Genomic DNA, 22842 nt, shown 5'->3' on the forward strand with positions numbered 1-22842 from the left:
CAGCAGGAGCTTGTTGGGGGCTGGTTTGTTTTGTGCAGATGCATTCTTAATTCCCTCCTGCCTGCACCTTCATTAAGGTGTTGTTTCTCAGAGAGGGGAAACAACAGGGGTGATGGGGGCTGACTCACCTTGCTGCCCCCAAGGGTGCAATGGGAGGTGGGAAACATGCTCTCCACGGGTTCAGAGTTTGAACACGGAATAGGAGATTTGTTTTGTACAATAGGGAACAAGGAACGGGAAGAAATTCACATTAGTCACAGGAGGGGTGAACAATCCTGTTGAGTAAATGTCTATAAACCCCACTCAAACAAGAGCTATGTACAGCGGCAGGAGGACTGCACAGAGTTTGAACAATAAAAAACATGATTTATGTTCTGTAGATTTAGAAATCCAGGTAGGGCCACATCAAATACTGGGAGTTCATTTACACTCCCATGCTCACATTCTGGTACAGGAAACCCAAACATGTATTTTCTTTACAACTCAATCCTGAAAGTTCTGAACCAGCAACCCAACCTAACACACTACCTTAGACAAATATAGACCTTGCCTAATAAATGAATAAAGATCCTAAGGGCCTAGAGGGTCATTCTCTGTGGGGAGAAAGCCTCAGCACAGCTACTGCAGGGAATGGCTAATGGGCTGCACCCTGAGCTCTCCTAGCATGTGGTCCTGTAGCTCAGGGCACCAGTAATATCTAGCTAACTAACTCCAGAGGGTCTCCCCACCCTAGATTTTGCAGGGTAGGTGAAAAACAAGTTTCATTTAAGAATGCCTAAATGCACTGATAGGGTGCATGCTGTGCAGGACAGAACTTCAACCCTGGAGCTGAAACAAGTAATTGCTATATTAAATAATTGTCATTGAACTTATCCCCCTAATTTATCATTGGGGAAGGTCTCAGTGTGAAGGGCAGTCTCCCTAGCATGTAGGACAAGGAATCTGACTAATCATGAGGTTTACTTGCACATTTCCATCCCAGCCAGTAAACTTCTCCAGCATTCAAGGACTGTCAGCATCCAGAGTTTTCTCCAGGCCCATCTCTCATGACTGTTATGTTTTGAAACATAACACTACAAATAAAAGTGAAGCCATACTTGAATGTCAAGAAATGCATGGCAAACATCAGTAATGCAGGGAATACATACTCAGGGAATAAGCTTCAGCAGGAATACTAATTTAGTTATACTTTTTTAAAGCTGACTGCAAACAGCTGGGTAGCATTAACCATATTAGGGAAACAAGGAAGGTGGAGCAAAATCTAGGGGACTAAGGTATGGCAGTGCCAAATGTATGGAAGCGATTTGGAGTATGTGAAACGTACTGGAGTTAGACCCACACTATGTAATAACGGTGATGTGGCGCTCACACCAAAGATTTGTTGAGCAATGTCTGTGGCTTGTGGCAGGCCACTCTCTTGATAACATGGCAGAGAAACAGAAATACAAGTTAAAGTAGCATGTTCTGTGCTCTTTTATAGAAGCTTGGGTACTACTAGAGAGGAGATCCTGTTTTCACACACATGCTGCAGCTACTTTAAAGTCTGTAGATTCAAAGCTGGGAGATTAGCTTAAACTACATCTGCTCCAGCTGCATAGCATTTACTTCGCACTTTACATTTTCCAAGAGCTGTGCAAACATTAACTAATTAAGCTGAGTCCCAGCCACACCATTCTCACAGGAGTAAGAGCTTTTGTCTGCATTTTATGGATAGATGGAGGAAAAGAGAGCTCCAGGAGCAGAGTGCAAAGCTTGTCCTTACATAAGCAGACCCATGTTCAGGCTGTTCCCATAGTTCAAGAGCAAGTTTTGTGGACTGCAACATTAAGTTGAAAAGCTTTGTAAGGAGTTAGTTACTAGTGTAAGTAAGATGTTCAAAATATGGCCCTTTGTGGCTTGCCCAAGACCACACAGTGAGTCAGAAGCAGAGCTGGGATTTCACTTCCTTTAACTCTGATTTTCTTATAGTTGTGGTTTCAGTGCAAACTTCTTGTGTTGCTTTCTCTTTTTTGGTATTGTTTGATGTCTACCTTACTGTAGATTCCTTTTTAACCTTATTGTGTATGGGCCTGAAGTGGAACAGAACTCTCTGGGGACAGTAAAAGTGTGTGCAGATTTTCACCAGCTGGCCATTTATCTTCTCGGGGAGACAGATGGTGGAATGACCCATGAAAGGTGATTGCAGCAACTTTTCTTTAGAGTTAGACAACAAATTAATAGCAATTTATCCATTGACGTTGACGCTTTTATTTTCACATTTGCTCCTATCGTATTTTATGTTCTTCATGTGTTCCTTGGCAAAATCAACATTTTAGATGCATTTCAAAACAACTCATTAGAGAAAAAAATCATTTTGCAGAGTTGTACTGAGTTTGTAGATGGTTTCAACTGTGCTCCCTGATGAAATGGCTTATGCAACTCACCAAGAAGTTTGTATTTCTAAGCATGCAATCAAAGTAACAGAGACAAAGTGCTGCTGACCTGTGCTACAAATTACCACTCCCAGGTCATTTCCAACTGCTTGTCCCTTCCCCTCTGCCAGAAGTTATTGTCCTGTTAGACATGCTGTGTTAAACTATTAATCAGGAATTTCTTTAGTCACTGCTTTGATTAGATGCATTTCAGTTTAAAAAAAAAAGGCCAAGATGTAGTAAGTTTCTTGTTATTCTTTCAACTATAATTGTATCACAGAGCTGAGCTAGAGCAAAGGGAGGCAGCACTGAACTGGCAGGGCTTGGAGCTCAGGAGAGTTTCCTTTAGCAGTAGCAGTGGCACAGAGCAGGGATAGAGAGGAGGCTGGGGATGGCGCTGGCTGTAGCTGGGTCAACAGTAGCTGGTCTTAGGTGGGCCAAGCATGGCCAAACTGTATTGCTAGGTGTAAAATTCATATTAAAGTTTGGTTTGGAATTTGCTTTTGGAGAACAGTTGAAAACTCAGTCTCTAAAATTAGCTTTTAGCAAGTATTCCTGTTTTTAAAGTTCATTCACTAGCATGTTTATGGAAAGTGAGCCCAGAAGGGATGGAATGCAGTAAAAGTACATTCATTTGAAAATTCAAATAAAAATATTTGCTTTGAATCAGAGGCCTTTTTTTTTTTCTTTTTGTAAATCCTTCTGTGTTCTTTGTCCAGTTTGTCAGCACTTTTGTTGTCCAGCAAAACAGAGTCACTGTCCTGAACTTTCCTCTTCCCATTACCACGCAGTATGTGTGAGTGAAGTCTCGTGCCTGTTGTGTTGGTCCTGTTTGCTAGCATGGGAAAAATCATTGTTATTAAAGAAAACCAAACCAGCAACAAAAAAAGACAGCTCCCCTCCCCTCAAAGTCACTCTCCACTTTGGGAAGCCGGGTGGGAAGACCAGCTGGGAGCTGTTACTGACAGTATTGATAACGCTAAATGAGAAAAAATTAATCAAGCCTTCACAAAGACTGGCTTAAAATAATGAGGTTTCTAAATGGACACTTTGCCTTTGTCTTCTGGATTCTGAGGAGGGCTCAGTAAATAGTAATCAGTTTACAGGATTATATTTTATTTTCCTTTAAAGTTTCTTTCCTCTGCTGCCAGCCGCTCGTTCCAACATCTTGCCCATCGGGCAGAGCTTAGCCCCATAGCCATTGCCCATTTGGTACAAGCAAGGAGGGAGAAAGGATGTGGAAAGAAATAGTTTGGGGAAGGGGGTCAGAAGCTACTTGAAACAATAAGAAAGCAGCTTGGGAGGCAGATCAGCAGAGTAATGGAAGTGAAAATTGCTATTGTTACTTCCTGGGTTCCTTACGCATCTGCTAACGCTAATAGATACCAAATCCTGTGAGCACTCACTTCAGATGTTTATACACATGAGGCTTGATGATAATGTACTTGGATCTACTGGGAGGGTTGAATCACAACACCACTGTTATGTGGGATCCTCACTCTTGCCTCCTTGTCAAGCAATTCCAGGTTATGCAGAAGGTCATGGTGTGATAAAGGAGCTCCAAACTACCCGCAGGTCACCTCCCTTAGAGAAAATACAATTGTGCATTTCTAATATTCATTTTTCGGATTGAAAAGCGCTTTGATCATATCATATGTTAAGAGCTGCAAAACTACAAAGTCAGTCCTCTGACTTTAGAGTGTCATCTCAACATGAAGCCAGATCCTATTCAATGTGAGTTAACCACAGTTATCTCTATTACTTACTTTGATTTGGTTACTTCCAGTTAAATACTCAAGGTCTATTTAACTTCCCATTTCTACCAGTTATAGAGAGAGACTGATGAAATACCTTCACAAATAATATTAGAAACAAATGTTTTCCACCAGCTTTGATCATTCTGCATTGGCAAGCTCTTTGTTTTCATCTTTTAAGCAAGTAAGATCACTGTGTAAAGAGGTGGACATGAACCAGAGCTGCTGATCTGAACACATAGATTTTTTGAGAACTTTGGATCCAGAAATTAATACCTAAGAAAGAATAAATACACTGGGAGGCAGTGACATCCTTTGGTTTGAGCCTGTTTCAAACTGCAGAGACTGATATATGAAGGTGAACATGGGTCACCTCATTCTTTTTGGATTGGTTTTATGAAATTAATTTAATGGATTTAGTTTACTTCTGATAGCTAGGCATCCCTGCAAGCTGCCCAGGAGACAACATGGGAAAATTGGGCTGGCAGGGTCCTTGCCATCTCCAGAGATGTGTTAATACAGGACCTTTTGCAAACATTAGAACCACGTCATTAAACATTTTAAGAAGTCAATCAAATTCTTTCCCACATTCATATGTCTTTAGCTGTGTGTGGTAGGAAAAGGATCCAAAAAGTTTTCTCTTATGTGTTTGCTTTCATGGTAATGAACTGAACTGTTCCCCACAGCCTCTGCTTTAGGGTTTCATGGTACTTGAAAATATAGTGGGCTTTAATTTGGCCTTGCCTTCTCTTGTGTTGCAAAATGTGCAACAGTTACTGTTTGAAGACCTGTTTAAAGTTCTCCTTGTTTAATGTAAGAGCTGGTGCAAACAGTTTTAAACTCTAAATTTTCTTCAGTCAGCTCCTTGGTTTGCCTTAAAAAAGGAAGCTTCTTCAGAAGATGCTGTTTGATTGTGGATTATTTTTCATTTCTTAGTAAGCCCCCACTGTTTCCACATGGCTATCCAGAAGGATAAAAAACTTTTGCCTGTAACTTCTTCTTCCTTCTTTTATCCAAAATGAAGAATATCTAAGTAAATATTTAGCTTAGCAACTGTGAATTGCATATTTTATGTGTTTTTTTACTATTTTATACTATATGTTTTCTTTTATACAATGCTTTTTTGTAAGGATCTTAAAATGCCTTACAAAATCTTCTTTACATCCTGCGAGCTGTTTTGTAGACTGAGAAAGTGAGACCATAGGGAGTTCATTTCTAGAAGCCATGACTTCTGGACCACAACTTTAGAAGCCTCCAGCTGGACAAACCCAGCTCCTTGTTTATGTACCTTCTATAATTCAGTACCAGCCCACAGTCATATTGTAACAGATTTTGACTACTAGTAAGTCCTACTTTTACGACAATCCAGGTGCTCAGCAACTCACAGAGACAACAAACCCCCTTATTCCTTCTGTTTCTCTATCAAAAGCGACAGATTACATTTCTTTGCTGATGGCAATACAGAATTTTGGAGTTTCAGACTGTTGTCTGTCATGATTATATCCATCAGATAACAGGAAGGTATATGTCCTTTGCTGATACAGGTGGAGTCTCTTCATGGACAAGACAAGTCAGCTACTTATGTTCCTCTACTGCACCTTCCATCAGAGCACTCTCCAAAAACATGTGCAATCATACCATATGATTCACAGTCTAATGGCATACATGCCTTGATTGCTCCACTTAGAAAAAGTGAAAAGTCTGTGATTGGTCATATCAGAAAGATTTTCTTCAGCAGGATAATTTTTGGGTTCCATCCTTTGATTCCAGCTGCAAGTTTCAAGTCCAAATGAGCCCCAAATAACAAAATCTTCTGAGTCCCACCTGGTTTCAATACGAAATCATGTTTTGTGTTTATTTCAAAATAGGCCCAGGTTGGTTCAAAAGATTCATGAACCTTGGCAAACTTTTCAATGAGCATGATTTAAGTTTCTGTGTTTGTACTGTGTGGTTTTATTGCGAGTGTTTCTCACAGACTCGGGAACATAATATGGTTTCACTATAACATCAGCTACATGATATCTTGCATGCATGTGATGGTTGATGCTCATGTTTTGATACATATATACAAATATTCTCATATGCACAGCTGAGAACTTGGTTAATTTAAAAGATCGCCTTTCCTCAGATCAATTAAGAATTTTGTTTCACTTGTAAAATAAACACATTGAGAACTACAGATGGAGAAAAGAAAGTGTAATGGAAAGGAGCTTAGGAGCTTGGCAGATCCTCAGAGGAACTATATTAAAGGAACAAGCATAAACTCTCTATATATGGAAGGAAGGCTAGTAATTCCAGTTAGAGACAAATTTGGTTAAATTACGAGCTTTTGGAGCCTGTGAAACAAGGAGGAAGGGCAAAGATACATCCCTTTCATCCCTTTTTCCTCGACTCCTTAATTTGTAGGGGTGAGAGGGCATTGTTAGGGAGTACACTGAGGTAAATCGTATTTTTCTGGTTTTAATATTGGCAAGATAGAGTCTACCCACCTTCCCAGAGCATGAACTTGACTATCAGGCGGCAGTTTGACAGTGTTTTATTTATCCCACAGAAAGTGTTTCTGTGCAGTTATATTACTGCATCAGTGGAGGGATCTATGTCCTAAAATTTAGACTCTGATTCAAATTTTCTCCAAACTGGGGGGTGTGAGCATATTAGATTTTGCTTCATAATGAAAAGTATTAGAAAAGATGTACTGCTAATGATTTGTATCACTATATTCCCTAAACTGAACCAGAACTCCACATGAAGAAGTACAGGATTAGTTTTCTATACTTCTGTTCTTTGATATCACATTTCCTCCCAGTCAAAGCCCTGCCATTTCGGTACTACTTCAGCGAGAAAATATGAGAAATAAAATCACAGTGAAATAAATCTATCTTCATCTCATTTCTCTCTGCCATTCACAGATGTCAACTTAATACAATAGCTCTTTGAGATGAGGGACCCGTCTGGGGCAGCAGCTCCAGTGACCTGAACACTACAGTGTATAATTCAGCAGAGACTCCATAGCAACTGCAGAAAAAAATTGGTAAAAGCTATGGCTCGGCACGAGCATACACTTTCAAAAGTACCCATTTATTTATAGAAGCATGTGTGCACATTCCTCGAGATAACTCAAAAGCAGGAGATTTTGAACAGTGTAGAGATGCATTTGCTGCATTGCCTGTAACGCACATGAGCAGAAGGACTGTGTGATACGGGCCTCATCTAAATGTTGCAGCTAAAATCACCTCCTCCTGGCTCAGGTGGAAGCAGTGTTCCTCTCCACCTGGCTGAGATTGCTGCTTATGTTTTCAGTTAGAGCTGGCTGAAAATACTCTTATTTTATATGTTTTGCATTAGAAAATAGGGTTTCATCAGCAATTACATTTTTCAGAAGGAAATCTGGAGGAGGAGCTCCATGAAAAGAGAAATGTCTATCCTAAGCAATTTCCAAACAAAAGCTTTGAGCTCTGTCTTGGAGTTTCTGGGTCTTACACCATATGGCTGTTAAAATCAAAAATGCATTTCAACCCTGAGCCATGTAAGGGATGTGACCATACAGCTCCAGTCAAAAACCAAAAGGGAAATATCTCTGAATCAAAACCTGCAAGATCTGGAACACTCCTGGCAGCTGTTGAAACTGGTGAGAACTGCAAAATATCAACAGTTCAACTCCTTTTCTTAAGGACGGACTCAGGGCCACCTTGCAGTTTGGAAAAGGAAAAGTTTGGATGCAACACTTTCCTGGATGATCTTTGAACATCCCAAATGTATAATCACAAAAAAGCTGTTTTCTAGTGGAGCCATGGTCACTCCAGAGCTTGTCACACCCTTTGGCAAAGGAGCTCGGAGGCTTGGCACTGAGCAGACCACCCTATTTCCTGGAAACCCATTTACTGGTGCAAGTCACAGGAGACATAAAAATCTTTCTAGAGTGCCTGGGAAATGTAGCCCTAACCCTAGCTTTTGTCAACCCTAAGTTGGTTTTGTTGGAATTTACTTGGCTAAACTGGCAAAAAAAGCAGTGTTTTTTCCTTCCAAGAAAGAAATCCAGGGGGAAAAAATATTGTAGGTTTACATAGGAGTGGATTAGAAGTGAAAATCCATATTTTCACTGGTGTGAATATCACCAAAACATAGCCTGGTATTTTGTTACTTTTTTCATTTTATTTCAAGTTGCTTAATATTTTCTAGCCAAAGTAGTTTCAAACCAGTAAAGATTCATTAAAATGTTTTAGTTTTAAGAGTACTTTATGAATTAATTTATTATTAATCACGTGTTGGTTAACTGGGAATTTAAGAGGTCAAATACAGTTAGCATTTTATAGCTGTTTCTCACAAGAAATATCATCTTCTAAGCAGACTCAGTTTGTAATGAAAATTAATTTTCAGGATGAGCTGCTATCAGTTTGGGAACATTTGACTCCTACATTTTTCAAAGCTAAGGAGGGAAAGTGAGAGGGATACTGACAGCTAGCCAAAATTCTTTACTGCCTTCTTATGTGATATACACTTGCTCTCCCCAGGATAACTAGTGTCATGCTTGTCAGCAGTACATAAAACAGGCAAACCTTTTATTCCCTTTCTCTACATGGCCAGAGCCCCACTAGTTCCTACTGTCTCAGGATACAACCCAGTATCCAAAGGCTGGTAGCCTTGTCATGGCCACGTTTTGTCCTTCTGTGGTCCATGTCCTCTGAGTATCTTGAAGCATTTTATGGATGCTCATGATTAATTGCACTTTGTAATAGTCATGATTTGGAGAAGCAAGTGTCAGAGGAGCCTGTTGGTTTTGCTCATTAAACAGTCAGTGCAGACTCAGAAATCCAGACTGAGTGAGGTGCAGCTCCTGCTCTCCAGCCTCTCGTGTGAGCTTTTAGTCTTCACAAATGCTTAAAGCTTCTCCTTGCCTGTCCTCTGCACTAAATTACCTTCTTTATTGGCTATGAGATACCACAGTGGATTTCCTCATGTAATTGTGGGTTTACATCTTTCAGCACAGATTGCTTTTCTTCATGTCTTGGCTCTCAATCTTTATCTCCTTCTCAGAGCAGTTTCTGAGCTAAAACTTTCATAAATTCACATTTTGGTACAACAGAGTCCTTCTGAAAGAAAACATGTATGTAGGGATAAAATATTGAAGGTAAACATCTCAAAAGGCAACAGAGAAAACTAAGAAAATAGATGACATTTCTTAAAAGACTTTAAAAGTTTTTGGAACCTTTACTTCTTACCAAATTCATTCCAACTGTGTTTGCAAACATGCAATATCAAAAGTCACAGGTGCTGCAGGTTGTTAGCGAGGATATTTTTATGATTCCATATGGAAGCCTGGATCTAACCCTGTATTCCAGGTGAACCAAGCTCTCCAATCTCTGGGCACAGAGCAGAAAGATAGCTCAGTGCTGGACCAAGCAGCAGACCATACACATAGTGTAGAAAGGGCATCCATCCCTCGGCTTCCAGTCAACACAGCAAACAAGCTTTAGTGACACCTGTGATGCATTGAGTGATTGGGCTGGTATGCCATTCGATAAAGCAGATTTAGCACAGAAGGTAAGGGTCCTAAGGTGAAGGCATGGCCTCATTATTGCAGTGGTGGTGTGCAGCAGTCCTCTTAGGTGCCAGACCACATTATACTCATGTGGAGCTTTTGCTAGCACAGTGCACAAAGCCGCAGGTGTTCTGCACTGTAGAAAGCCCTCAAAGATCAGTCTCAAATGTTTCTCTTACTATAAAGAGGATTAAAGGGATTTTAAAGCATAGTGGATCGGCCCAACTGCTGGTGAAATTGCCAACCTTTAGTAAAAAGGGGTGGGGAGCCTAGAGCAGTGGGGTGGAGTAGGGGCTTCATTGAAGCCATACCGTACCTTGCAGGGGGATTTTATGATCCAAATGTGGATCTGTGGCACTTTCAACTGCAACTCATTAAGAATTCATGGAGCAGAAAATGTGAGAGGTTCTGGAAATGAGGACTTTGAAAGGCCAAATGTGAGCTGTAAATAAAATAGAGTGGATATTCAATTTTGGCTATTAAATATCCCAGAACATTTTCTCAGATCAGCAGATCAGGCTTTCAATTAAAAAAACTACTTCTAAAACAAAATGACAAAAAGAAGGAGTTTTACAGATTTTTAGGGCAGAGAGAAGATAAAGACCATAATCGGGTATTATACTTCTCAAAAACATGAGAGCTTATTGATTAGAAGTGTTGAACACCACTGTTCATTCTGGCTGTGACTGAGCAATATACCAAAGCATGTGTTTAGCTTTAAGCATATTTTGAAATCCCATTTGACTTCAATCACCATTGACCCCTGTTACTGAAATTGAACCCTTGGGAAGACACAGCTTTCCTAAATATTATGTGTATAATCAAGAGAATCAGGAACACCCAAACTTGAAAAATCCAGGAGCTTAAGCACAATGTACCAAGAAACTGTCTCCTATTTTTGCCCATTACATATAGGTGGTGCTGGGGTTAGCAGTTATTCATCACTTTATTTTCGAGAGGCCGAGGCCTTTGGAAGGGAACATTTTATCTGGTGCTTTATTCATTTGAGGCCCTCTTTAGAGAAAATCCTCCCTCCTTTCATTCCTCATTGTTGTATTAGATGATAGTGAATGTTTTAGATGACTTCTGGACACCAAATAATTTGAGGAGCTTGGGGATAAGCATGTCTGTGTAAGTAAAACAGCTTTGGACTGACTTTATAGCAAAGTCCCTCCAAGAACAAAAATGTAGTTCATCGTATCAGCAGCTGAATGCCAGATGAAGTAACATCACGTGGTTTGCAGCCTCATTCTCTCCTTCTGCAGGTGCAGGCATTTAAATTCAAATGCAAGATTTACCCTAGCTATGGGCATTTTCTTTTAAAAACTTGGACTTCTCTACCAGAGGTGATTTGCACATAGTGGGCTTTTCTTCTTTGCCTTCTGTGTTGAATTTGATGAATATTGATGTTATGTTTTTACATAAGATACTGTCCGGTCCATTATTTCAACAGTGTAACAAATAAGTAATCGATAGCAAGCTATTGATCAAAGGTGGAGATCAAATAATAAGGAACATTTGCACCAGATCTAGGGGAAGCAAGGCTTTTCTGTTTGCCAGGTCAGTCTGTGCACAACACAATTTATTCTGAAGGAATGCAGGGTATTAAATCTGGGAATAATAAATCAAAACAGGGAATAAAGTCTCTCCTGCTTATGGGAACACCTGTTAAAAGTAAACTCGAGTTAAACAAACAACTCTCCGAGGAACTGATTATTGCCTGTAATTTTCAATAGTGTTTTTTTCCACTTCAAAAGAACACTTAGCAGCTTGCAAGAACGTGTTCATAATTTCACTTACAATTTTAATACCAATGTTTTCCTCTCTGATCAGTCTTTTCAGTTACTGCAAGAGGCGAGTGTTATTAAACCTATGATGTCCTGGGTTCAGCAGTAGCAGTCATGTTTCTCCTCCTTGGTAGCTGGTGCAGTGCAGTGTTTTGACTTTCAGCTCGGGAACAGAGCTGATAGAGATGTTTTGGTTTGGCCAAGGACTTTGTGAGCCTCATGCTCTGCCAGGGAGGAGGGGAAGCTGGGAGGAAGCAGAGACAGGACATCTGACCCAAACTGACCAAAGAGCTATTCCATACCACAGCACGTCATGCCCAGGATGTAACTGGGAGTTAGCCGGAAGGGCTGGGAGACTGCAGGGTTGGAGGAGGTATCGGTCGGAGTTTGGTCGGGCTTGGGGGGCGAGTTATCGGTCAGCGGGTGGTGAGGTGTTGTATTCTGTTCCCTTGTTATTTCCTTTATCATTGTTATTATTGGTAGTAGCAGTAGTGATTTGTGTTACACCTTAGTTACTAAACTGTTCTTATCTCAACCCGTGGGAGTTGCATTCTTTTGATTATCCTCTCCGTCCCTCCGAGAGCAGGGGGAGGGCAAGAAAGGGGGGAAGTGAGCGAACGAATTACCTGACTGGGTTTAAACCACGACAGTTCTTTTTGGCGCCCAACGTGGGGCACGAAGGGTTGAGATAACGACAGATTTGACTGGATTAATAGTCATTCGTCACAATGCTGATTTATTGGGTATCAGAGTTGTTCTTCTTGATCTCACAGCTTCAGAATGTTGTAACTTACATAGAGCCGGTATTTGCTGTGATAGTGTTTATCAAGTGTGGGGCCTGGGCTAAGGTTCTTGTCTCACTGTGCTTTATGGCAATGGCTTGTAATACGGGTGGGCTCCAGCAGCAGGGCGGGACGGACGTGGCCGTGGACTTGTACCTGGCCGTCCGGCTGCTCTTCACCGTCCTGGCCCTCGCCCTACTCTCCATCTTCGTGAGGCTGCGGGGAACTGAGGGGGAGCGGACCCGGGAGCCGGCGGCTGCTGAAGCGGCCCGGGAGAGCGGCCCCGGGGACCAAGCGGCGGCGGGAGCGGGGCCGGAGGCCGCCAGGGGACGGCTGCCGGTGGAGGAGGCCGGGGCGGTCGAGGAGCAGAAGGAAGCGGCTGCCGAGCAGCAGGATAAGGCGGCGGAGGAGCCGAGCCCCGCGGAAGAGCCGAGCCCCGCGGAGGAGCCGAGCCCCGCGGAGGAGCCCAGCCCCGCGACGGCCGAGAGCATGCCCCGGCAGCCGCCCGCCGAGCCCCAGGAGGATGCAGGAGACCACGCAGCATTTCCCAGCAAGGCAGAGGAGGAAGAGCTGGACTCAGGAAAAGAGAAGCTGTTGGTGGGAGAGCCGGCAAGCACAGCAGCTACACCAGCCCCAGTGACAAGTACAGCAGCATCGTTTGAGAGTTCTGAAGGTTTTGAATGGCCTTTGGGTACCCTTGGGACCTGCCTGCTGATTGTGATGGGGATCAGCATGTTGGCACACACACAGGCTGTGTTCTACCCACAACCATTTTGTCTGATCTCAACAGTTAAGCAGAGTCAGGTTTGGGTCTTGTCTGGGGTTAGACGAGGATATAGGGGGACCAAGAGATTTTCCCCAAGGCTGGAGAGTCATGAGTGGCAGGGTGTGTGGGACAGTATGGGCAAGTATCTAGTCCACTGGGCCCCTCCAGTGCTTTGGAAGCGTCGGAGATGGAAGGCAGCTGTATGGAGTCCCCAGCAACAAGCTGCAGAAACTGCTGAAGGGGACAGTGAATTATTTTAAGCCTGGTGGGCCCATGGCACTTCAGGCCATCAGAGCAGAGATGCAACACAGAGATGGACTCATGATCGAGGGGTGGACTTAACAATGGACACTATTGCCCAGGTTATTCACGAGTGTGAACACTGCACACAGTCTCTCCTGCTCTGGGAGACTGTTACAAGAGATGGAGCCTGACATGGACCAGATGGACGCAGCAGCTTTATAGGGACTGGTCCATGCACTAAGATAAGAGTGCACCGAGATAAGAGTGATGGTATATTGAAAATGTGGGATCTGAGCATGACGTGAATGGTATGGAATAAGGGGTGGATAATGTCCTGGGTTCAGCAGTAGCAGTCATTTTTCTCCTCCTTGGTAGCTGGTGCAGTGCAGTGTTTTGACTTTCGGCTCGGGAACAGAGCTGATAGAGATGTTTTGGTTTGGCCAAGGACTTTGTGAGCCTCATGCTCTGCCAGGGAGGAGGGGAAGCTGGGAGGAAGCAGAGACAGGACATCTGACCCAAACTGACCAAAGAGCTATTCCATACCACAGCACGTCATGCCCAGGATGTAACTGGGAGTTAGCCGGAAGGGCTGGGAGACTGCAGGGTTGGAGGAGGTATCGGTCGGAGTTTGGTCGGGCTTGGGGGGTGAGTTATCGGTCAGCGGGTGGTGAGGTGTTGTATTCTGTTCCCTTGTTATTTCCTTTATCATTGTTATTATTGGTAGTAGCAGTAGTGATTTGTGTTACACCTTAGTTACTAAACTGTTCTTATCTCAACCCGTGGGAGTTGCATTCTTTTGATTCTCCTCTCCGTCCCTCCGAGAGCAGGGGGAGGGCAAGAAAGGGGGGGAAGTGAGTGAACGAATTACCTGACTGGGTTTAAACCACGACATATGAGAAAACCTGCAAAACCCTGATACAATGCTTGAAATTGGCTGCAGTTTTACTGAGATCTCAACAGCACTTGAGTAGATCCATTACTCAACACTGAAAAGAAACATATCCTCCTGAAAAGATGAATGTAGGCAACTGAGGCCTCAGTGAGTTAATGCCTCCTTTAAACGTTATGAAATTTCAATAATATGTGCGAAATACTCCAAAGTCCTTAGAAGGATGTGAAAAATGTAAGAAGGATTCAAATGTTACAAGCGGTGTTATGAGTACAAGAAACTTTATGGTGCACTAAATATGAAATAGTTAAATATGAATAGCTAAATAGGCTATTTAGCATGGCACCTACAGACACATTTAGGGTGTGTCTAAATTTTGGATTATCTGGCAGAAATTTAGCAGGTTTCTTATTTGGGTATCTGCAATTACCAAAAGGTCATGACTACTGCAATTAGAAGTTCACTTACATCACATACCTCAGTTTTGCAGTGAATAACTTGCTATAGCTAAATACTAATGTTTTACATTGTTGGGAGATTATGGTGGCACTGAGTGAAAAAGATTTTAAGCCTGTGTAAAGTCACTGAAAAGTATGTGCCAAAGGTAGAGTTTTTAAGGATAACTGGAAATCACCTTCCAGTTCACAGAAATTCAATAAGGTGCCTGGTAATGCTACAGTTCTACCCCCCAAAAAAGCATAGTAAATGAATTATTTTCTGGATACCAGGAGACTCTACCTCTTGTAACTACACTTATATTTGATAAGCACCCATAATGGACATTCTGTAAACCCGTGTTCACGATTTCCTCCTTCATTTTAGCAGAAGCTTCCTTTTTACCCAGAACACAGAATCTGGTTATGTCTTGGAACATGTGAACTGATAAGTTTCTGAATTACTAGCAATGCACTTTGAATAGTTCAACTTTGTATTTTATCTTGCTTTTTTAATAGAATTGCCCTTCTCAGATGAGCTACTTCCATTGGCTTAACATTACATCACAGCATTCAGACGCCCTGACTTTATCTTCAGGAGGCTCTGTTTGTCATCTCACACCTGTCTATATCTTTTATTTCCCACTTGCCTATTCTGCTCCGCATTCCTCCAGATAGACTAATCTCATTCTTTATACCCTTTTCTGTGTGTTGAATTTGTTTTTTCTTCATGCTACCCCTTACTTTTAGAACAGATGCTTATGGTAACTCTTCTTAGCTCTTAAGTTTTCTTTCATTTAAAATGAAGTGCAGATATACTTTATGCCTTGTATTGCACTCTGGTTACACTGTCAAGTCTGGAGTAGCTCTGCTGGAATCTTGTCTTTCTCTTAGCAAACTCTTTTGACTAAAAGATGTCTTATCAAATGGTTCATAAAGCACAACCTAAATTTTCTTTACCTCTCAATATCCAGCAGAAGAAACAATGCAACCCCCCCAATATTAATTAAACCATAAATTTGTATGTCTACTGTGGATGGCTATTTAACCATCTACGTAAGGTCTTTTTTTTGTCACACTTGCTGAATCTCAACATAATCAGAAACGCTAACAGGCTTTGCAGAATAAAATGTTTGATTTACAGACAATCAGCCTCAGGGTTCCTGCTGTGTATTTTCCTGTGCCAAAAGTATTTGTAGCTCAGAATAAATAACGTTACTGTCCATTTACCAAAACCATTTACTAATTTTTAAAAATATCTTTAGAAGTCCTCTTAGTTTTCCTGACACTGTTCCTGATATAAATAGTTTGTGCCACAAAAAAAAAATGCTTCTGTCTCTTTTGGATTCCTTTACCTGGAATGTCACTATCTATGCTGAACTGAGTGCCATATTGATCCCTTAAGCATTTTACTATTATCCTTTCTGCATACTTAAATTTTCACAAACTTGCTCTGAGCTTCCCACTAGAACAAATGAAGAAGGGTATTTTTTTTCAGTCAAAAAGGGCATAATAGAAAAAATAAATTTGCTTCAAATTCTGCTGACTTAGGGAATTTATTTCCCTATATTTTTCCATTTTTAATAGAAAAAGAAAAAAGGTTATTGTTTTGAAATTTCTTCCTTTTACGCTACAGAAAAGGAAGCTAAGGCCAAAGTTTCTGTGGTTAGCTAAAGGTTTCTTTTTTCCCTATCTTTAATTTTCAAAGGAAACATGAAAAGCCATAGGAATCTGTTGTTTGAACTTTTAGCAACCTCACTCACCCTGATGCCTTCTCCACCTCACAAAACAGCTCCAAAAGTTGCTCAGAAGCCACAGTACTTTAAAGCACTGATTGCTTTTGAAGGTATGCCTTGCATCCTCAGATTGTTTACACGGTTAAAAGCAGGCTGCAAGTGCATAAACCACAGCCTTGATATTCACCATAGCAGCATTGCAGGGATTAAGTATTGAACTGAACATAGGTTATGCTCCCATTTTACATCCATTAGTTACATTCATCACAGCCACTGCAATGTCTTCTGTGCTCAAGGGTAAGAGCAGGCTTATGCTATTTTCTTCATTATACCCTGAATTTCTTCTGCTTTCTCGCTGAGTGTAGTTTTATCTCCTTGTGTCTTTGCATCCTGTGGTGGTAAATATTCATTTCTTTGCTCTCTGAATGCTTCAATTGTCAATGAACAAGTTTTAGCCTCACTAAAACTTTGCACAGCAGTTTGGATCAGCCAGGCTTGGAGCAACAGTACTGAGTTCACGTGGCCTTAGCGCAGCTGGCTGAGACCACAGAGCACTCAGCACATCAACCTCTGAGGCTGGAGAGCCGGCTGAGCAAACACAGCAGAGTTATGTCCCTTCTGTCAGGTGAGTCAGAGGCATAACCATGTTGACAGCAGTGAGGTGTCTGTATGTTCTTCCTTCTGCTGGGTTTTGAAAGATTAAGAGATGATGTGAAAGTGTAAATACAGTCTTGTGTTTTCCAAATAGACCAGAAACTCAGCTGGTGCAATGTTGGTAAGGTTGCTAAGGTGGCAAAAAGGTTTTCAAAAACTGTTTTTCCGATAAGCACCCATAATGGGCATTCTGTAAATCTGTGTTCACCAATTCAGGGGTTGCAACTAGATGATCCTGAGGTCCTTTCCAACCCTAACTTTTCTACGATTCTAAGATTTACCCTTTCATTTTACTAGAAGCTTCCTTTTTACCCAGAACACAAACATTAAATTATGGCTTAGAAGTGTCCCACCACTTGCAACTTGGTTTTCATTGCAGGAATTGTGAGCCTTTTGAATATTTTTATGTGAAATTACTGATAATGAACTAGCAGTTTACTTTCAGATGGGTCTTGGCTGACCACTATGTAACTGGGGAAAATTACTGTTATTTCACTTTACAGACTTATTGGACCACTGTCTTGAGCTGAGGGTCTTACTAGAAACACCTTCATGCAAAGCAAATGAGCAAGGGAAGAGGAAGACCTGGGCAGGTCTGACCTGGCTCTCAGGATTCTGGCCTTGGAAAACAGTGGTTAGAATTAGACCATTAATTAAACAATTAGAAAAAAGGACACAAAGGAGAAGGAATTATGGGGTACCACTTTCTTATTTCAGACCCCTTATTTTTGTGGTAGTTTGTTTTTTTAGATGTAGAACAGTGTAAAAAATAATGTAATTTTACCTATATTTTCTATTTTCTCTTTAAAACCTTATTATACCACCTTTGAAAGAATAGCATGTCACACTGCTTCAGTGCTTATAAAGTAAAGCTTTAGAAGGGGCAGACCCAGACAGGTAATCGCAAAGACAGAGGACCAATTTAATCGGGAAACCGCATTCAGGTATGACAGGGACAACATTCAGGTAAATGTGAGTAAATATAAGTCCATATATTTAAGGACAGTCTCTGAAAAGACAATAGCTGTTTGCAGGCATCCCATGAAAAACATTTTGATGTGAGTTAGGCAGTTTTCTTTTTAATTTGAACATGCAGCCTGCTTGAAACATCAAGAATTTCTGAATACCAGGGCAAATGCATCTCTTATTTCGCTAGGAAAGAAATTGGAGCAATTAATGCATTTTGGGGGACTATATTTAGATCAAAGACAGAAAGAATGAGAAAGGGAATTCTACCTGTCTGCATACAGAGCCCTCTGCTCCAGAATGCACCATCAGGCACACACATACTGTGCTGATGGCACACACTTACCCATGAGGACCTGAGAATAATTGCATAAACAGTAAAGAGTTGACCTGTTCTGACATCCCCTATGCTAATGGAAGAGCTCCAAGCTCCTTGTTAGTAAACACGCGTTAGCATTTCCTCTCCTCTCTTTCTTCAGTGAATGAGGGGTCTCTCATACAAACTTTTCTACTGGAAGAAGATGCTGGGAAGGAAATACAACAAATGCAAGAGCAACCTGCGGGTTGTTTAAGCTAGTGCCAGTCTGCAGGATCTTCAAGATTTGCCAGAAAAGAGACAGTCCTGGCTCTGTGCTTTAGCTCATCTCTGAAGACCAAATGCTCTGAAGGAGAGTGTCGTGTATCATATGGAGTCAGATGTAGATATACCTAGGGCCACAGAGGGATCTTTCACCACAAGCTTTCTTGAGCAGAGCTTCTTGCCACTCTGCTTACACATCTAAAAATGGCTCAAGTGTTGGAATCAAAGCCAGTACTTTGTTAATTTTTCACTTTAAAATACATCTGTGAAAACATCCCATTAAAAAAACACCTAGAGAAGAGCTAGAAAGGTAGCAGGAACGCTTGCAGAACCAGATTTTGAAATAGCATCCTCGTATTTTTCCCTTTATCCTAAAGGCTTGAGAGTGCACACATCCAAGGTTACACATGACAAGCTGAGAGCTTTGCTATGATAATCCAAATACTCGGTGGTCCCACTGCTCAGCTACTTGCTGAATAGGGAGAGGAGAAGCTGTAGGAGTTGATAACCCACTAGGAGTTGTGACACCATGCAAGGAGAACCATTCAGGAACACTTGTGGCTTTTCTAATCTCCCACCACCAAGCTTGCCTTTTGCTCTGGCACCTACCCATCTGATGTGCTGCCCAAGGGGATGGAGTCAGCTCACTTGCTTTTTCTTCTGATGTAGAAGCACCCGTCACAGGGTGTGCTGCTGGATGCTGGAATGGGACAGTTGGGGCTGCCTGGGCCCCTTCTCAGCCTTCAGCAAAACGTGTTTTCAAGTTCTTTCTTGAAAGCAATCGGCACCCTTAGCAACTGGGTGTCTTAAAATGTATTTATTGCAGCTCCAGAGAAAACAGTAGTTTGCTTTTATATATGGACACCATAGTGACATAACAGTAAACTTACAGCAATTCTCTGTGGTGCTGCCATTTACAGTGGTTGCCTCAGGAACTGCAAATAAAGTTACATGTTTTATTTGAGTTTTGAAAAGGGTCACTGTCAAGTACCTTAGAGCAAAAATTCAAGCTTTGGTGGGAAAGGATAGAAAGCCTGCAAAAGGCTCCATTAGTAGGAGTACTTTCAAGATTGTAAAAAGGCAAAGGTAAGTTGGAAATATTCTAAAACAATTTTGCTATGTTCCCCTGCCGAATTTGCAGCTCATCACCAAAGGTGCTGTTAGGCAGACCACCAACAAGGGAAAGATACAAGAAGTAGAAGCAAAACTGATTAGGCCTTTTAGTTTTCTTGATTGTCCAAAAATTTAACATTCCTGTACAAAAGTGGGCAGGATTTGTTTAATGCTTTCTTTTTCCAAAATTTGAATGTCGTTCAGTCAAAGCAAAAAACAAAAACAAACCCCCCAAAACCCCAAAAAGCAATGAGCTTGACATTTAACAAAATTTTTTTCACCCAAGTTTTCACAAGCAGGTTGAACATGCACCGTTTTCTCTCATTTGCATATTTCAGTGATTTCATTAAAAGAGAGAAACCTTTGACTTACTCTGAATAGTGCTTAATATTATCATAATACAGACACTGTCCATCTGACTTCGGGATACACTCCAGACCACATTCCGCTTGGTTTCCTAGTCTAATTTAAATCCACAGAAAGTGTCCTAAGTAGCAAGTGTATGGATGTTAATATGATCTGACAGCAGATCTGGACCAGCAGATTTCAGGGAAGTTTTTAGTCATGTTATACTCCTTGTTGGTGGACTTGTACTTTCGCAGGCTCCTCTCAAGAGAATGGAGTTAAATTGGGTCCAAAGAGTGAAACGGAAAAGGCTAAAGGAGCAAGGCCTTTTAGCAACTTCCACAAAGTATAATTCTAAAATCAGAATTTTGACGTTTTGAAGAAATTCATTGGTATTTTAAACTGGATCCGTTCTACAAAAAAAGATTTACACTTGAAAAATCCAAGCTGGATCACCTTGTAATCTTTGAGTGAAGAGATGTATGAAGTGTTGGTGAACACTGCACTATGCTACACTGCTTCATTAAAGATAGCATTTACCAAACAACAGATTTCAAACGTTTCAACAGAAAATTGTTCTTTTGCAGGCATATCTTTTGTAGTGGATAATTTAATTTAGTTCTAAATGAAGGTAAATCCAGGCACTGCAGAGACAGAAGGTGTCTGTGTCCTATGTGTGTAAAGATCCTAATGCTGTACAATATCCACAGCATATGATTAAATTGATTGTGAAAAGATGAGTAAGAGAGTAAGCAGCCACCCACTTATTCAAACCCTAGACTGCTGATTAAAAATTGTTAAGCATGTGAACCTCAGAAAAACAAGGTTTAATGACCTTATCAGTGTAAACTGTACCATAATTATCTGATCTTCTAGCCACACATTAATCTCTTCTGCAAGGACTCGATATTTGAGTTTTCTTTCTGCTTAATAAGGAAAGATAGGAGTTTCAGACCACCCATTGGGCTGCCTCACTGATGGTTAGGGCTGTTTCCTCATTTGATGATAAAACCATAAGGTATGCATGTTCCTCTATGAGGACATGTGGCACTGTTTTAGAAAATACTTGTGCAGCTGACCACCGAAATATACAGAGTTAAAAATAGGCCAGCATTCCAGAAATGCCTTATTCCTTCATATCCACTATGGTTTTATCATGCAAAATTTGGAGGAAATCTGGCAAGGAAATAAATTTCTTGAATTCTTTTAAATACAGAAAGAATAGGGACTGCTTGGGAAGCAGAAGATATTCAGAGATGTAGAATTAGATCATCAGATATTGCATCTCCAGGGAGAGTCAGCTATCACACATTTCCTAGGAGATCAAGGTAAAAAGGAAAAGAACCATGCATGAAATATAAACCCAAAAGAGGATAAAATAATTCCAGATTTTGATCTGTAATTATCCAATAGATTCATCTGATGTGCCTGTGAAGATGCACTGAAAGATTTAGGAGATCTGCTTGAGCTTTGTTTACTCCAAGGCATTTTATTATCTCCTTGGGAAAAAGGCAGAGAGGAAGAAGGATGTTATAGGAAAGGGCCAAAAGGCTTACACTGTCCCTTCAACACTTGCATTATTGTTAATAATGGAATAAGTGAAGAAGAGGTTTTCTGTTTGTTTCATTGTTTTGTAAATGATTGTTTGTCTGTTCCTTTAAAAATAAAGCTGGCTTTGAAGTTGTGCTTTCCTTTCCACTCTGCATTCATTGTATACATTGCTTTCTCTTTTTTATGTTTCCCTGTATTACCTTTTATTGTGGAAAATGCCTTTTCCTAACCTTGATTCTGCAGTTGCCAGAGTTAATCCTCAGCTTCCGTGAGGTGAACACCACTAGAGGTACACTAACTGCCAGCATCTCCACTGCAAGCAATGCTATGGTGAACTAGTTCTGCATCCATTTTGTTTCTGCTGTTATCTTGTGTGCTGATAAGGAAAGAGCATAACCTACCTTGCACAAAGCACGGGGTCAAGCTTGACTACCCAAAAAAGTCTGGCTCTGGAGAACACTCTATATACTTTCCATACCTATATTCTTAAAAAGAGAGATCTTTAAGAGCATCATCAGTTTCCCAGTCAAGGAGCTGTTGTAGCAGTTACTGCATGAAGCATTAAAAACTAAGTGATGCTACCTAAAGCACCCATATTCAATGTATTTGTTAGGATGCGATTCAGTAAAACTGTGAACAGACATATCAAGAAGAAAACACAGACAGAAACCACAGTATGTCAAATGACGAGCAGAAACGATTTCTGGAAATATGACACCTTCACTCTAAAGATAGTAAGGTAATGGCTTTTAGGATGTAGATGGAGTGATAGGAAAGTGCTTGTGCTTGGAGTAGACTTAGAAAAGGGGTCAAATCAAGCTTTATGGTCATGGAGGAAGGTGAAAGCAAATCACTGTGCTAGAAGATTGAATAGGATGGAGATAAACACTGTAGGGTCTTACAAACAAAAATAAAAAGTCTGGTTTTGCTACAATAATGAGAAAAGAATTAATACAAGAACACAAAGGGAAGAGTGCAGTTAGACAGCCAAGTCATGAATCTGATCCTACCAGCACAATTCTGAGTGGGTGGAAGGAGGATGCAGCAATATGACAATGTTTAAAAACCCCCCAAAATTGTATTAAAAGTGGAGACACAAGAAATAACAAGTTTATTGCTTTCTGGGCTGGCAGAAAACCCGGAATATTTGGTACAGAAACAGAAATGGCAAGACAGGGAGATGGCCTACTGTGGACGCATCTGGTTGTCTGGCTCTAGCACCTTATTGGAATTGCTGACTGTAGCCTCTTCAAGTAGTCCATTGTTCTCCATTTGGGATCTTTCATTGGATC

Source organism: Pezoporus wallicus, unplaced genomic scaffold (genome assembly GCF_028554395.1).
Source record: "Pezoporus wallicus isolate ANWC-B61680 ecotype Strahan unplaced genomic scaffold, APGP_CSIRO_Pwel_v1 scaffold_2617, whole genome shotgun sequence".
Taxonomy (NCBI): domain Eukaryota; kingdom Metazoa; phylum Chordata; class Aves; order Psittaciformes; family Psittacidae; genus Pezoporus; species Pezoporus wallicus.